This window comes from Carcharodon carcharias, chromosome 12, assembly GCF_017639515.1.
Source record: "Carcharodon carcharias isolate sCarCar2 chromosome 12, sCarCar2.pri, whole genome shotgun sequence".
Classification (NCBI taxonomy): domain Eukaryota; kingdom Metazoa; phylum Chordata; class Chondrichthyes; order Lamniformes; family Lamnidae; genus Carcharodon; species Carcharodon carcharias.
Window position 1 is genome coordinate 110,350,072 of NC_054478.1, and position 16,937 is coordinate 110,367,008.

The window sequence follows — 16,937 nt, forward strand, 5'->3', positions numbered from 1 at the left end:
GCATGAGAGCAGGGTGGAGTGTTGAAATGGCAAGTGACAGGGAGGTCTTGGTCATGCTCGCGGACAGACCAAAGGTGTTCCACAAAGCGGTCACCCAGTCTGCGTTTGGCCTCTCCAATGTAGAGGAAACTGCATTGGGAGCAACGAATGCAGTTGACTAAATTGAGGGAAGTGCAAGTGAATGCTGCTTCACTTGAAAGGAGTGTTTGGGCCCTTGGACGGTGAGGAGAGGGGAAGTAAAGGGCCAGGTTTTGCACCTTCTGCGGTTGCATGGGAAGGTGCTGTGGGAGGGGGTTGAGGTGTAGGGGGTGATGGAGGAGTGGACTAGGGTGTCCTGGAGGGAACGATCCCTGCAGAATGCCACCGGGGGTGTGAAGGGAAGATGTATTTGGTGGTGGCATCATGCTGGAGTTGGCAGAAATGGTGGAGGATGATCCTTTGAATGTGGAGGCTGGTGGCGTGATAAGTGAGGACAAGGGGGACCCTATCGTGCTTCTGGGAAGGAGAGGAAGGTGTGAGGGCAGATGCGCGGGAGATGAGCTGGACATGGTTGAGGGCTCTGTCAACCACAGTGGGTGGAAAACCTTGGTTAAGGAAGAAGGAAGACATGTCAGAGGAACTGTTTTTGATAGTGGCATCATCAGAACAGATGCGACGGAGGTGAAGGAACTGAGAGAATGGGATGGAGTCCTTACAGGAAGCGGGGTATGAGGAGCTGTAGTCAAGGTAGCTGTGGGAGTCGGCAGGCTTGTAATGAATATTGGTGGACAGTCTATCACCAGAAATTGAGACAGAGAGGTCATAGAAGGGAAGGGAAGTGTCAGAGATGGACCATGTGAAAATGATGGAGGGGTGGAAATTGAAAGCAAAGTTAATAAATTTTTCCAGGTCCAGATGAGAGCATGAAGCAGCACCGAAGCAATCATCGACGTAATGGAGAAAGAGTTGTTTGAGGGGGCCGGAGTAGGACTGGAACAAGGAATGTTCCACATACCCCATAAAGAGACAGGCATAACTGGGGCCCATGCTGGTACCCATAGCCACACCTTTTATTTGGAGTAAGTGAGAGGAGTTTAAGGAGAAATTGTTCAGTGAGAGAACAAGTTCAGCCAGGCGGAGGAGAGTAGTGGTGGATGGGGATTGTTCGGGCCTCTATTCGAGGAAGAAGTGGAGAGCCATCAGACCTTTATTTTATATCGCCTTTCCTCATTCTCCCTATCAAAGTGCATTAGTTCACACGTCTCTGCACTAAATTTCATCTGCCGCATGCCCACCCATTCCACCAGCCTGCCCATGTCCTCTTGAAGTCTTTCTTCATTCATAGAACACTTTTTTACTATTATCATTAATTATTATTAATAATAAATCTTCAGCCACCTGACACTTCCTATAAGTTTGGACCACATGTCATCAGCTGAGTGGTGCTATAGTGTGGGATGGTGTTGAGAGATAATGCCATCAGAATGTGTATTCAGAGTTGTAGCATAAAGGCAAATGAATCACCTTCAGTCATTTCAAGCTCCTCACCAAAAAATAGTTAGGAATTTAAGTATATCACTCACATTCTTAATTACAACAAAGGAAGTACATCTTTTATACAAAACTTGTTAAAGCTGAATATAGAAATATGCTAACTGAAACATCCCTCTTCCCACAGATGCTGGTAGATTAGTCATTCATGATCTTTGAGAATAACTTTAAAACTGAATTTCATCACTTATAGATTGTAGTGCATTCTTTCCTCTTGTTTAGGTATGTGCTAGGCTCATTACTCATTGATGTATGTTTTCAGTCGCAGTGCACCCTTAAATATACATTAATTCTGAGCTACTGTCATCTTTGTTTAGACAGTTTATAATGTTCCAAGAAAAAAATAATCAAAAACGTGTTGCATACCTACTGAATATAAATCATAACTGCATTTCACTGGAGCAATGTGTGCAATTCTGGGCACTATTCTTTAGGAAGGCCATCAAGACTTTATTGTGCAGAGGAGATTTACCAGGAAGTTACCAAAGATGAGTACCTTCAGTTATGTGGGACACTAGAGAAGCTCAGATTATTTCCATGGAGAAGAGAAAGTTGTGGGGAGATTTAATGTTCAAAATTATGAGCTGTTTTGACAGAGTAAATAGGGAGAAACTTTTTCCACTGGCTAGGGAATCAGTAACCAGAGGTCACAGATTTAAGATATTTGGCAAAGAAAATCTAGGGGCTAAGAGACTAAAATTAGATGAGTGCAGATTTCTTGGAGGGTTGTGGGGCTGGAGGAGATTACAGATATCAGGAAGGGTGAGGCCATGGAGGGATTTGAAAACAAGGATGAGAATTTTAAAATCAAGGTATTGCTTTACCAATGTAGGCCGGTGAGCACTGGGATGGCAGGTGAGCAGGTCTGAGTTAGAACGCAGACAGCAGAGTTTTGGATGACTTCAAGTTTATGGAAGGTCGAATGTGGGAGACCAGCCAGGTGTGCATTGGAATAGTCTAGAGGTAACAAAGGCATGAATGAGGAATTCAACAGCAGATAAGCTGAGACAGGCAGAAATGGACAAATAAAAATGTCTCAGTCTTTATAAGCATCTGCTAGTTTAGTGTAGTTTACCACAGCCAAAGGATACACACGGTAGAGATCAAAGTATGAGCTCACCTCACAGTGATGGGAGATTGAGGCAGAGGTCAATGGTGGACAAACAGGATGTGGAAAAACTTACAGCATTCTCCCAGCAACCATTCACATTCACTTTCCAGTAGGAATTACATAATAGGGAGAAACTCTGGCTAAACATTCAGCTCCTAAGTAAAGGGATGCTGAGGCTAGTTGTAGTATACTTACTGTAGGCAAACTTGTACTGACCCTCTGGATGGAGGAAGATTGACCAGAATCAGTTTAAAATACCCAACATGGTAAAGACTTTTGCTGATCTTGGTATAGTACCAATTAGAACACCTATTGCAGTTACAGTAGGTGCACAGGCAAGAATTTTTTTGTTAAGGACTATAGTAAATGGCCATTCGCCATGACATGTCTGTTTCCTAACAGCCCAAATAGGTGAACTTACGTGAATAGCCAAAGGTCTCAAGATTCCCTATTCTACCAACAATGTTACCACCTTGTTCAGGTCTTTTTCTGTGTCTTCCAAAAGATATATTTGACTCTCATAGATGTTTACAGGATAGAAGGAGGTCATTCGGCCCACCAGCAAAAATCTGACCACACTAATCCCATTTTCCAGTGCTATGCCCATAGCCCTGGAGGCTATGGCAATGCAAGAAAATATCTAAATGCTTCTTAAATGTTACGAGAGTTTCTGATTCAACCATCCTTTCAGGCAGTGAGTTGCAGATTCCCACCACCCACTGGATGAAAAAATTTCTCCTCAACTCCCATCTTACCCTTCTACCTCTTACCTTAAATCTATGCCCCCTGGTTATTGACCCCTCCACTAATGGAAAAAGGTGTCTTCCTATCCACCCTATCAGTGCCCCTCATAATCTTATACACATCTCCCAGGAATCCCTCTCAACTTTCGCTACTCCAAGGGAACAACCCCAGCTTATCCAATCTTTCAAAATAACTCAGACCCTCCAGCCCTGGCAGCACCCTGATAAATCTCCTCTGCACCCTCTCCAGTGCAATCACGTCTTTTCTATAATGTGGTGACCAGAACTGCATGAAGTACTCCAGTTGTGGCCTAACCAGTGTTTTATACAGTTCCAGCATAATCTCCCTGCTCTTGTATTCTATACCTCGTCTAATAATGGCAAGTATCTATCTACCTGCCCTGCTACCTTCAGGGATCTGAATGCACACCAAGATCCCTCTGATCTTCAGTACTTTCCAGGGTCCTATCATTCATAGTGTAATCCCTTGCCTTGTTAGCCTTCCCCAAGTGCATTACCTCTCACTTTTCCAGGTTGAATTCCATTTGCCACTGCTCTGCCCACCTGACCAGCCCATTGATATTCTCCTGCAGTTTACAGCTCTCCTCCTCACTATCCCAATTTTCATGTCATCCACAAGCTTCTGGGTCATACCCCTATATTTAAATCCAAATCATTTATGTACACTAGCAAAGGTCCTATACCAAGCCCTGCAGAAACCCACTGGCCACAGTCACAGAAACATCCATCTACCATCACCTTCTGCTTCCTGCCTCTCAGCCAATTTTAGATCCAATGTGCCACTTTGCCTTGGATTCCATGGGCTCTTACTTTCTTGACCAGTCTGCCATGAGGGACCTTATCAAGAGTCCATGTAGACCACATCAAATGCATTACCCTCATCATCACTCCTGGTTACCTCTTCAAAAAATTCAATCAAATTTGTCAAATGTGACCTTCCCTTAACAAATCCATGCTAACTATCCCTGATTAATCTATGTCTCTCCAAGTGCAGATATATTCTGTCCCTCAGAATTCTTTCTAGTAACTTCCCCACCACTGAGGTTAGACTGACTGGCCTGTAATTTCCTGGCCTATCTCTTCCTCCCTTTTTTAATAATGGGACAATGTTAGCAGTCCTCCGGTCTTCTGGACCTCACCTGTGGCCAGAGATGATTTGAAAATTACTGCCAGGGCCCCTGATATCTCTTCCTTTGCCTTCCTCAACAGCCTGGGATGCTCTCATCCAGGCCTGTAGATTTATCCACTTTTAAGGCCGCTAAATCCGCTAGTACCTCCTCTCTCTCTCTTAATTTCCTCTAATATTTCACAGTCCTCCACCCTGATGCCTTTCCTGCATCGTCCTTTTCCATTGTGAAGACCGTGCAAAGTATTCATTGAGGACTGTGTCTACATCTTCCAGGTCTGCACACAGATTACCTCTATGGTCCCTAATTGGCCCTACTCTTTCCCTAGTTATTCTCTTGCTCTTTATATATTTAAAAAACCCATTGGGTTTTCCTTTCTTCTACCCACTAATACTTTCTCATGCGCTCTCTTAGCTTTCCTAATTTACTTTTTACGTTCCTCCTTGCACTTTTTATATTCCTCTAGGGACTCTGTCATATTCAGCCCTCGGTATCCGCCATAAGCTTCTTTTTGTTTGCTGAGCCCTAACCTTTATGCCCCTTGATATCCAGGGTTCTCCAGACTTGGTGCCCCCGCTTTGTCCTTACGGGAACATATTTGCCCTGTACTCTCACTATTTCCTCCTTGAATGCCTCCCACTGCTCTGACACAGTTTTATCTGCAAATAGCTGCTCCCAGTCCACTTGGGCCAAGTCTCTTATCTTAGTGAAATTAGCCTTTCCCCAGTTTAGAACTTGTACTCCCGGCCCAACCTTATCTTTTGCCATAACTATCCTAAATCTAACTGAGTTATGGTTACTATATCCAAAATGCTCCCCTATTGATATGCCTTCCACCTGCCCGAGCTCATTTCTGACTATTAGGTCCAGAACTGCCTCCTCCCTTGTTGGGCTTTCTATGTACTGACAAAAAATGTTCTCCTGGACGTAACTTAAGAATTTTGCTCCCTCCCTACCTTGCACACTAAAACTATTCCAGTTAATATTTGGGTAGTTAAAATCCCTTACTATTACTACCTTATAATTCTTACACTTCTCTGAAATTTGATTATATACTTGATCGTCTATCTCTCCCTGACTGTTTGAGGGCCTATAGTACACACCCAACAGCGTGTTTGCCCCTTTTGTGTTTTTTACTTCTACCCATATGGCCTCATTTGATGATCCTTCCAAGATATCATCCCTCCTCATTGCTATAATTGATTCCTTGATCAATATTGTGATTCCTTCCCCACTGTCCTCTTCTATCCCCCTCTTTATCTCATCTGATTACCCTATAACCAGAAATGTTGAGCTGCCCTTTTAGTCAAGTCTCAGTCATAGCTATAATATCATACTCCCATGTGCCTATTTGTGCCTTCTGCTCATCTGTCTTATTCCTCAGGCTTCTTGCATTAAAATATATCCCATTTAGCCTTGCTAAACTCACTTCTTTCTTATCTAGCCTATGTTTCCTCTGCTTTTCAGCCTCACTTACTAGTGTTTTAACTTATAATTCCATCTCAGCTTCTCTCCCCTCTAAACTACTTTTCAGGATCCCATCTCCCTGCCAATTTAGTTTAAATTCATCCCAACAGCATTCGCAAACCTCCCCATGAGGACATTTGTCCCATCCCTGTTCAAATGTAACCCGTCCAACTTGTACAAGGCCCGCCTCCCCCAGAAATGGTCTCAATGCCCCAAGAATCTAAAGCCCTCCCCCCTGCATCATCCCTCCACCCACACATTCATCGACTCAATCCTTCTGTTCCTACACTCACTACTGCGTGGCACCGGGAGTAATCAAGAGATTACTACCTTTGAAGTCCTGCTTTTCAATGTCCTACCTAATTCTCTAAAGTTTGCATGCAGGACCTCATTTCTCTTTCTTCCGATGTCATTGATTCCAACATGGACCACGACATCTGGCTGTTCACCCTCCCCCTTCAGAATGTCCTGTAGCTGTTCTATAACATCCTTGACCCAGGCACCCAGGAGGCAACAAACCATCCTGGAGTCACATCTACAGCTGCAGAAGCGCCTGTCTGCTCCCCTCACTAACGAATCCCCTACCACTATTGCTCTTCCACACTTCTTCCTCTCCCCACCCTGAGCAGCTGGAACACCCACAGTGCCAGAGGCTTGACTCTGGTTGGCCTCCACAGAGGAGTCGTCACTCTCACCATTTTCCAAGGCCGAAAAACAGTTTGCGAGCAAGATGCATTTTGAGGATTCCCTCACTACCTGCGTTGTCCCCTCCTTCTGTCTGACAGTCACCTATTTCCCCTCTGCTTGCACTTCCTTAAATCCTAGGGTGACCACGTCCTGAAACATGTTATCCACAAACCTCCCAGACTCTTAAATGCACCATAGTGCCCCCCAGCTGCTGCTCAAGCCCCAAAACCCAGAGCTCAAGTTGCCCCAGTCAGAGACTAGGAGTGTCTAGGATTTCCCAGATAGCGCAGGATGTGCAAATCAAGGGACTGAGCTCCCCAGACATATCTTAACTAAATAGAATATGAACCCTTGCTTTTATTTTACACTTACTCCTACTTAAGTATAGACTAGATGCTATACCCTCTAGATAGATGAGATCCGCAAGGTGCTGCTGACTGCCTGTCCCAGGGTCCTCCTCTCGGAGGACTAGTTTCTGAGGTCAGGACATCGGATCCTTCCCTGTTACTTTCCACTATCTGCTTGTACCTTTCTGGGATCCTATTCTTTGTTTTCCAGATCCTGTTGAAGTCACAATCCATGCCTCCCCAAGATGTCGTGGAATAACCAAAACCTAGTCAGTTTTGTCCACTCCACTCCACAGCCAGTTGTTGGACATGTCTACGACTATGTCATGTGTCAGCATCCAGTAGGGAAATTATACTGAACCTGTATTGAACCTTAGTTAGACCACACTTAAGAGTGCTGTGTACCAGAAATGTGTGGATATACATATCAGGAATGGGGGCTGGTTAGCTCAGTTGGCTAGATTGTTAGTGTGTGGATCAGATTAATGCATGGTTCAGGCTGAGGCAAATTCAGGGCCTGGCTCTGCACCCTACCTGTAGTAAATAAGATCACAGCTCTTTGCTGTGCTTTGGAGAAAAATTGCCAAAGGACCTGTCTTCAGGAAGAGAACTGAAGAAGACATATCAGAAAAGGGTTGACGGGTTGGGTCTCCTCTCTTGAAAAAAGAAGGCTGAGGGGTGGCCTAATAGAGCTCTTTAAAATTATGAGAGGTTTGGATAGAGTGAATACACAGAGATTGTTCCTTCTTGGGGAGAAGAGCATAATTAGTGGCCATCAATATAAGATTGTTACCAAGAAATCTAATAGGGGATTCAGAGAAAACTTTTTTACCCAAAGAGTGGTGTGAATGTGGAACTCACAACTACAGGGAGGGATTGAAAAGAATAGTATAAATGCATTTATAGGGAAACTAGACAAGCATGTGGTTACAATAGTAGATTTAGATGAGGTAGCTCAAGTGGAGCATTGACTAGTTGGGCCAAATGGCTTGTTTCTGTTCCATATATCCAATGTAATTCTATGTCTCAATTTTAGTGACAAAGAAGTTCATAAGCTCCTCACACTTTTTGGAGGTGAGGGTGAAGGGATGAAGAGTTAAGAAGATGGTTTGCAGTAGAGAAAAGAAGCCAGGGGTCATCTTTGTGTTCCAGGATGATCCTGGAATAGTGAGCAGTTTCAGGACTCGACAGTGTTTTAAGTGATCCAGCCAGATCTGGCGGTGGATGGCTGAACCAGTTGTCTGCCATAACCTTTCAAGTCTGCATCCCTTGGACTTAAACGAGTGGAGATGAGGGCCATACCAAGGGGAATAGCCAGGGTGAGAGAGAGTAATAGTTTTATTGGGGATTAAGACAACAAAGGTGGATGTGAGGGTGCTGTTGAATAAATCAGTAGCTGCAGAAATGTTGTGGTGAGTGGAGGACCAAAGACTAAATAGTTGGGGTTTTGAAAATGCAGTTGTAAGTGAAGTGGGGATTAGATTTTTTCCAGGGGTGAATACACAGTGAGGTAGGATTTGGACTTGGAAGGGGTAAGTGAATGATACCAGGAAGTGATCAGAAATGCGTTTAACTGCAAATGAAAGGATGGGACTAACCAGACCACGTGAGATGGTAAGGTCAAGGTGGTGTCCATGAATATGTGTTGGGGAGTTTACAAGGAGTGAGAGGCTTAGGGAGCCTAACAGGGCAATGAACTCAGAGGACAGGGAACATGAGGAGATAGTAGTTGAAATCATCAAGAACGAGAGGTCATTCAGTGTAGAGGTTAAGGGAGGAAAGCAGTGACAATGTCTTGGTGATAAAATTTTTATAATACTTGAGAGGGCAGTACAGAATGGTGATTTTGTAAGGGAAGTGAGAGGGATGGAACCAATTAAGTTGCTCAAAGAAGGGGAAAGTGCCAGAGGAGTAGGGGGTCAGGCCAAGTGGTAATCTGCCATTGCAACGGTCTTGTAGTTACCTTTGATGGTAATACAAAACAGTATCATTAAAATTGATAACAGAGAAGCTCTGTCTAAATGTACAAGAAATTGCGTTGTGTGGATCCGGAGACCTTGTGTCACTACCCATGTCCCCCAGACCACCAAATACTTCCATGCAGCCTTCTCCAAGAATAATGGTGCACACAGGTGCATCCACTGCATGGGTTGGAAAGTTTTGATTTGCTGCCAGCTGATGTTGCGCAGCCCAACTGGTTGATTTGATACAAAGCTCCCAAATTTGCATAAGGGATGTTCAGAAAAAAAACAAGTGAAAAGCTGCAAGGTGGGCCTTGCAATTATGTTATCTAAAGGAACAGGCATGCTGATTGCAGGAAAGGTAACTTTTTGGAACTTTTTCTATTAAAAAGCAACTGAAAGTATTCTGGAGTATTTTTGGAAATGTTTTGGTGAGTTCCTGGATTTGCCAGTGATTGTTCCCACATCCTCACAGGGCCAGAGGAGTAAGTGACCTGCCCACACAAAGACTGCAAAAGGTATGCAGAGCAGCAGTGGCAGTGCCTCTGGACCTATGGGGAGAGGGAGCTGAGGCTGAGGAGAGAGTAGCTCTGCACCTTCCCCTCTTCCAAGTTAGAACGTGAGAAATAGGAGCAGGATTAGGCCATTTGGCCCATTGAGTTTGCTCTGTCTTTCAATAAGATCATGACTGGTCTGATTATGGCCTTAATTCCACTTTCCTGCCTTCCTCCCATAACCCTTAACTCCTTTGTCAATCAAAAATCAAGACTCAGCCTTGAATATTCAATGGCCAGCCTCCACTGCTTGCTAGGGAAGAAAATTCCAGACTAACAGCACTCTGAGAGAAGAGATTCCTTCTCATCTCCGTCTTGACCCATTATTTTTAAACTGTGCCCCTCTAGTTCTAGATTCTTCATGAGAGGAAACATCCTCTCAGCATCTCCCCTGTCAAGCTCCCTCAGAATCACCTCAATTTTCTACACTTTAATGAGCATAGGCCCAACTTCCTCAACCTTTCCTCATAAGACAAACCCCTCATCCCAGAAATCAACCCAATGAAGCTTCTTTGAATGCAAGTATGTCCCCACTTAAGTAAGGTGACCAAAACTGTATGAGGTACTCTAGGGCCAGAATCTTCAGGTCGGCGTGCAGGGGCGGGCCCCGCTAGCTAATGCATAAAATGACGCGTGGTGACATTGGGCATGCGTTCTGTTGTCACCACGCATCATTCAGATTTTCAGGTCGGCATGCACGCACCGGAGTCGGCTGCGTGCCTGCCGAACTGTCAAAGGCCTATTAAGGCCATTTAAATATCAATTAAAATAATTAACAGAGCTGTCGTCTAACCTTAAGGTTGGCAGGCAGGCGAAGAGCCTAGACGGCCTTCGCATTTATCCACGGGCGGGATGAGGTTTCATGAAGGTTTTTAAACTTTAATAAAATTTTTAAATAAAATTCATAGACATGTCCTAGCTCATGTGACACTGTCACATGAGGGGATATGTCTTAATTTATTTTTTCTTTATTTAAACTTTTCAAAATCAAACTAATCTCCCTGAGGCAGCTCAGTGCCCCAGGGAGATTTCTGCGCTCTTTTGCACGCAAAAGGGCGCAGGCCCTGATTCAACCTCCTCTCCCTGCCTGCACAGGGAGCGCTCAGCTCAGCTTAATTGGCCCGCTCACATAAAATGGTGGTGCGCAACTGATTGTAGGTAGCGATCGGCTGCGCGCCTGCCCGCGCCCGCTTCCACACAGCCCCTCCTGACAGGGAAAGAATTCTCCCCTAGGTGTGGTCTCACACCTTAGGGAATGAGTCTTTGTCTTAGGGAATAAGACTTCCCTATTTTTATACTCCATCCCACTTGTAAAAAAAGCCAACATTCCACTTGCCTTTCTAATTACTTGCTGTACCTGCATGCTGACTTTTTGTGATTCATGTACAAGGACATCCAGATCTTTCTGTACTGCATAATTCTGCAGTCTCTCTCCATTTAAATAATATTCCGCTTTTCTGTTCTTCCTGCCAAAGTGGACCATCTCAGATTTTCCCACGTTAAACTCCATCTGCCAATTATTTGCCCACTCACTTAACCTATCTATACCCCTTTACAGATTCGTTGTATCCTCCTCACAACTTGCTTTCCTATCTATCTTTATATCTTTAGCAAATTTAGCTATAATACTGTTGGTCCCTTCATTCTAGTCATTAATATAGATCGTAAATATTTGAGTCCCCAATATTGGCACTCCACTAGTTACAGTTTGCCTTCCTGAAAATGATCCAGTTATCCTCATTCTATGTTGGCTGTTAGTTAGCCAGCCCTCTATCCATTAACAAAAACAGAATTACCTGGAAAAACTCAGCAGGTCTGGCAGCATCGGCGAAGAAAAGAGTTGACGTTTCGAGTCCTCATGACCCTTCGACAGAACTTGAGTGAATCCAAGAAAGGGGTGAAGCTGGTTTAAGGTGTGTGGGAGGTGGCGGGGAGGGGGGGGGGGGGGTGGGTGGGGAGAAAAGTGGAGGGGGTTGGTGTGGTTGTAGGGACAAACAAGCAGTGATAGAAGCAGATCATCAAAAGATGTCACAGACAACAGAACAAAAGAACACAGGTGTTAAAGTTGGTGATATTATCTAAACGAATGTGCTAATTAAGAATGGATGGTAGGGCACTCAATGTATTGCTGTAGTGGGGGTGGGGGGAGCATAAGTTTTTAAAATATTTAAAAATAATGGAAATAGGTGGGAAAAGAAAAATCTATATAATTTATTGGAAAAAATAAAAGGAAGGGGGAAGAAACAGAAAGGGGGTGGGGATGGAGGAGGGAGCTCAAGACCTAAAGTTGTTGAATTCAATATTCAGTCCGGAAGGCTGTAAAGTGCCTAGTCGGAAGATGAGGTATTGTTCCTCCAGTTTGCTATACATTGAGTGCCCTACCATCCATTCTTAATTAGCACATTCGTTTAGATAATATCACCAACTTTAACCCCTATGTGTTCTTTTGTTCTGTTGTCTGTGACATCTTTTGATGATCTGCTTCTATCACTGCTTGTTTGTCCCTACAACCACACCAACCCCCTCCACTTTTCTACCCCCCCCCCCCCCCCCCCCCACCACACACACACACACACACCTTAAACCAGCTTATATTTCACCCCTTTCTTGGATTTACTCAAGTTCTGTCGAAGGGTCATGAGGACTCAAAATGTCAACTCTTTTCTTCTCCGCCGATGCTGCCAGATCTGCTGAGTTTTTCCAGGTAATTCTGTTTTTGTTTTGGATTTCCAGCATCCGCAGTTTTTTTGTTTTTATCTCTATCCATTAATATTATCACACCCAACACCATAAACTCTTATCTCGTGCAGTAACCTTTTATCCTCTTGTGTGACACCGTATCAAATGCCTTTTGGAAATCCAAATGCACTTCTGCTGGTTCCCCTTTATCCATCCTGCTTGTTACATTCTTAAAGAACTCTAATAAATTTTTCATGCAAGATAATATTATGATTTTCTAAATGTCCTGCTACTACCTCTTTGATAATGGATTCTAGCATTTCCCATTGACAGACCTTAGGCGAACTGGCATATAGTTACCCGCTTTTTGTCTTCCTCCTTTCTTGAACAGAGGTGCCACATTTGCAGTTTTCCAATCTGCTGGGTCCTTTCCAGAATCTAGGGAATTTTGAAAGATTACAACCAATGCACCCACTATCTCTGCATTCACTTCTTTTAAGACCCTAGGAGTCAGGCCATCACGTCCAGGGCACTTGTCAGCCTTATTTTCCTTTAGTTTTCCCATTGCTTTTTCTCTAGTGATAGTGATTGTTTTTAAATTCCTCCTCCCTTTTGTCTTTTGACTTTCTACTATTCTTGGGGTGCTTTTTGTGTCTTCTACTATGAAGACAGACACAAAATACTTGTTCAAAGCTTCTGCCATTTCCTTGTTTTCCATTATTAATTCCCTAGTCTTACTCTCTAAGAGACCAATGTTCACTTTAACTACTGTATCCCTTTTTATTTACTAACAGAAGGTTTTACACACCAATTTTATATTTCTTCCTAGATTTCTCTCGTATCCTAATTCCTCCGTCTTTTATTTTTGGTCATCCTTTGCTGGTTTCTAAAACCTTCCCAATCTTCTGGCCTACCAGTAACCTTTGTAGCATTGTATACCTTTTCTATCAATTTGATACCACCCTTAACCCTCTTAGTTAGCCGTGGATGGTATATCCTTCTGGTAAGGTCTTTCTTCCTCAATGGAATATACCTTTGTAGAGTTATGAAACATTTCCTTAAATGTCTGCCATTGTTTCCCTACTGTATTCCCTTTCAACCTATATACCCAGCCCACTATAGTCAACTCGGCCTTCATACCCTTGTAATTGCCTTTATTTAAGTTTAAAAGACGAGTTACGGACACACAGTTTTCATTCTCAAACTGAATGTGAAATTTCAGCATGTTATGATCATTCTTGCCTACAGGATCCTTTACTATGAGGTCTTCATTAATCCTGACTCATTACACATTACCAATTCCAAAATAGCATGTTCCTGGTAGATTCCAGAATGTATTGTTCTAAGAAACTATCCCAAATATACTCTATGAACTCATCCTCCAGGTTATCTTTGCCAATTTGTTTTGGCCAATCGATGTGAAGATTAAAGTCACCCATGATTATTGAAGTACCTTTCTTGTAAGCCCTCATTATTTCTTGATGTATATTCGACTACTTTTGTAGCTACTGTTAGGCGGCCTATGAACTAGTGTCCCACCTGCGACTTCATTCCTTTGCTATTATCTCCACCCAAACTGATTCTATATCTTGGTTTTCTGAATCAAGATCATTTCTCACTATTGTGCTGTTCTCATCCTTCATTAACCTGGATACCCCACCCACTTTTCCTTTCCTCCTGTACTTCCAAAATGTCAAATACCCTTCAATATTCATATTTCTACCCCAGCCTTGGTCACCTTGCAACCATGTCTCCGTAATGTTTATCATATCATACTCATTTATTTCTATTTGTGCTATCAATTCGTCCATCTTATTATGAATACTACAAGCATTCAGATAAAGAACCTTTAATTCTGTCTTTCTACAGTTTTTGCCCACTCTGACCTTATTTATTGGTGCACTCTTATGTTTGTACGCTCTATCTCTTCCTGCCACACTCTAGTTATCATTATCCGTATCATTACCGTGCAGTATGGCCTTGTCCTTTCTCTTTAACAAGTTGGATGCCTCTTTGCTGTTTGACAGTGACAGGAGGCTGTCTGACTGGCCAGCCAATGCACGCAGCATCTCAGTGTGCATGCCAATTCTGCATTCACCTGTATGCTGCCTTGAGGTTCTAATCTGAGTCCTCAGTAGAATTACTCATCTGCCACCTTGCCCTTTGGTGAGCTGGCTCATACACCATCTGTTACCAAAGACCTGGCTGCAGGCTGCTTATACCCAAATGACTCACCACATGCTGATCTCAGCTCTATACTTGCCTCCAAGGTACATACAGTGGCAATATCTGAGCTGGTGGCTGCGAGTGTCAGATTAAGTGAAAGGACCTTTTATCAATGCTGTGCTGCCACCCTCTTTCCCGCCCCTGGGACTGCAGGCAGCAGTTTTTGTGTGTCTGAAAGCAGGAACTCAGAGGGAAGAGTTGAGGTGAGGGAAGGAGGTGGGGTGAAAATCAAGAGGTCTATGGTCACAGCATCAGCAGCTTGCTCATCATTTCAGATAGCAGGATGAGGGTGAGCTGGGAGTTGAGAATGGGAAAAGTCAGGATCATGATATTGTTCTTCATGTTCTCAGTGACATTGGATGCCATGAATCCCATCACAGCCTTCTCCATGATGTGGAGAGCAATCTTCTCTGTAGGGTTCAGGAGAAGCCGGCATCCTTTTCCTTCGCTGGTTCTGCTCTGCTCCCTCTATTTTGTATGGCCTTGGCCTGCAAGAGAAAAGGCAGAATATCAGTCGTTGTGTTGCACTGTTTTTTGGATGATGTGCCTGCCGTAGTTGAATAGCTGGTGGTATGTGGAGACAGTAGGAGGTGAGTGTGAAGCTGGCAGCATTGGTAAGTGTGTGAGCGAGGTGGAGTAACTGGATGTTCAGCTTTTGTCCTGCAGGCCCTGGAGTGCTGATAGGTGAGTGAATGTGGTGTGTACTGAGCAGTGTAGAAGGTTAGTGGTGTGGTGGGTAGCAGATGTCATCAGAAGATGCATATACTTAAGTAGACACCCACTTGAGGTTATTAGACCTGTTGTGGCATATTTACCAGGTCCTTGTGTTGACTTTCCTGGCTGCCTGCCAATTCCTTTCTGAGGTTGGACTTTGAGGTTCTCCTGGCACACCCTACCATCAGCCCGTGGACTGATGGCATCTCCATTCCTGACCACATGTACCACTACTGACTCCAGCATTGCATCCATATCTATGGATCCCTCAATATCTGTAGGGTTGTCAACCCTTCAGGATTGACCTGGAATCTCCAGGAATTGAAGACCAATCTCCAGCACACTGTTGTGTGCAACCCTGCAGAAAAATAATTTGGACAGTAACATTTTTTTGTTATTTCCTTTGGACGTTTCTCTTTAACAGTTATAAAAATATTGAAATCAGAGTTCTGAAGAAGAGTCATATTGGACTCTAAACGGTAACTCTGGTTCTCTCTCCACCGAAGCTGCCAGACCTGCTGAGTTTTCCCAGCACTTTCTGTTTCATTTCAGATCTCCAGCATCTGCAGCATCTTGCTTTTATTATAAAAATATTGAAAATGAGTTTAAAAAATGCTGTTTGGCTGACAGTCAAGCATCATCCAATTGGGTAATGAATCTTTTTGCTTTCCAATTGGTTTAGGAAGGCGGTGCATCACAAGGATAGATGTGTTGGCTGACTAATAGCTGGACCGTGTGGGCAAGTCATGTGATGAAACCCCCCAGGAATACATTTAATCACAACTCTATATACCTCTGACTGTCCTGGTGTTCACCTTGGAATGATTTATATTGCAATAATATTGTTGAGTGCAGCTTCCCTTTAAGATACAGCCTGCCTTCAAGATGAGCAGGCTGGCTGTATCATGTGATCTGCAAACTTTGCCAGGCCCTCCCATTGTACCTAGAGGCCACAGGCACTGTTAAAGAATAGAGAGCCAATTCCACAATTATTTTGGTGAGGTGGGTCCATAACATTGTTGCTGACTTCAGTTTGAACAGGCATGGGCAGGTTGTGAATCATGATCACTGTGCCTAAAAATCAAAGCAAACCAATTTCTAACCCATTACTTATATAAGTCCTTGATTTGTGCTAATTATCTACATTGCTCTCAAATATTTACAGATCTGCTTATCTTATGCGATTATTAAAAATGGAACAGTTTATATTTATATAGCATCTTTAACAATGTTTTGTCTTTAAAACCATGAAAAGCCCCAAGGTACTTCACAGGAACACAGTAAAACAAAAGTATGACGCTGAGCTACATAAGGAGATATTAGGTCAGATGACCAAAAATTTGGTCAGAGGGAGGTTTTAAGGTATGTCTTAAAAGAGTAGATGAAGTGGGGAGGCAAAGAAGTGAAGGGAGGGAATTCCAGAGCTCAGGGCCTGGGCAACTGAAGGCACAGCCATAAATGGTAGATCAATTAAAATTGGGGATGAACAAGAAGCTAGAATTAGAGGAGCACAGGTATCTCGAAATGTTATGGTTATGGATTAGGAGATTACAGAAATAGGGAGGGGCAAGGCCATGGAGGGAATTGAAAACAAGGATGAGAATTTTAAAATCAAAATGTTTCTTGACCAGGAGCCACTGTAGTTCAGCGAGCACAGGGGTGCTAGGGGAATGGGATTTGCTGTGATCCAGGGATAAAGAACTGTAGATATGAGGATAGATTGGAGAGGTTGGGTGTCTTTTCCTTGGAGAAAAGAAGGCTGAGAGGAGA

At 43.5% G+C, this 16,937-nt stretch overlaps 1 protein-coding gene across 1 annotated transcript in view; it reads left to right on the plus strand.

Moving 5' to 3' along the window:
* The window catches only part of LOC121285117 (nmrA-like family domain-containing protein 1), a 101,791-nt gene extending 85,430 nt beyond the window's left edge, over positions 1-16,361 (plus strand). The window contains exon 6 of the mRNA XM_041201280.1: positions 15,850-16,361. The gene's annotated coding sequence lies outside the window, so the exon portion shown is untranslated. The remainder of the gene's footprint in view (positions 1-15,849) is intronic.
* The last annotated feature ends 576 nt before the right edge of the window (positions 16,362-16,937 follow it).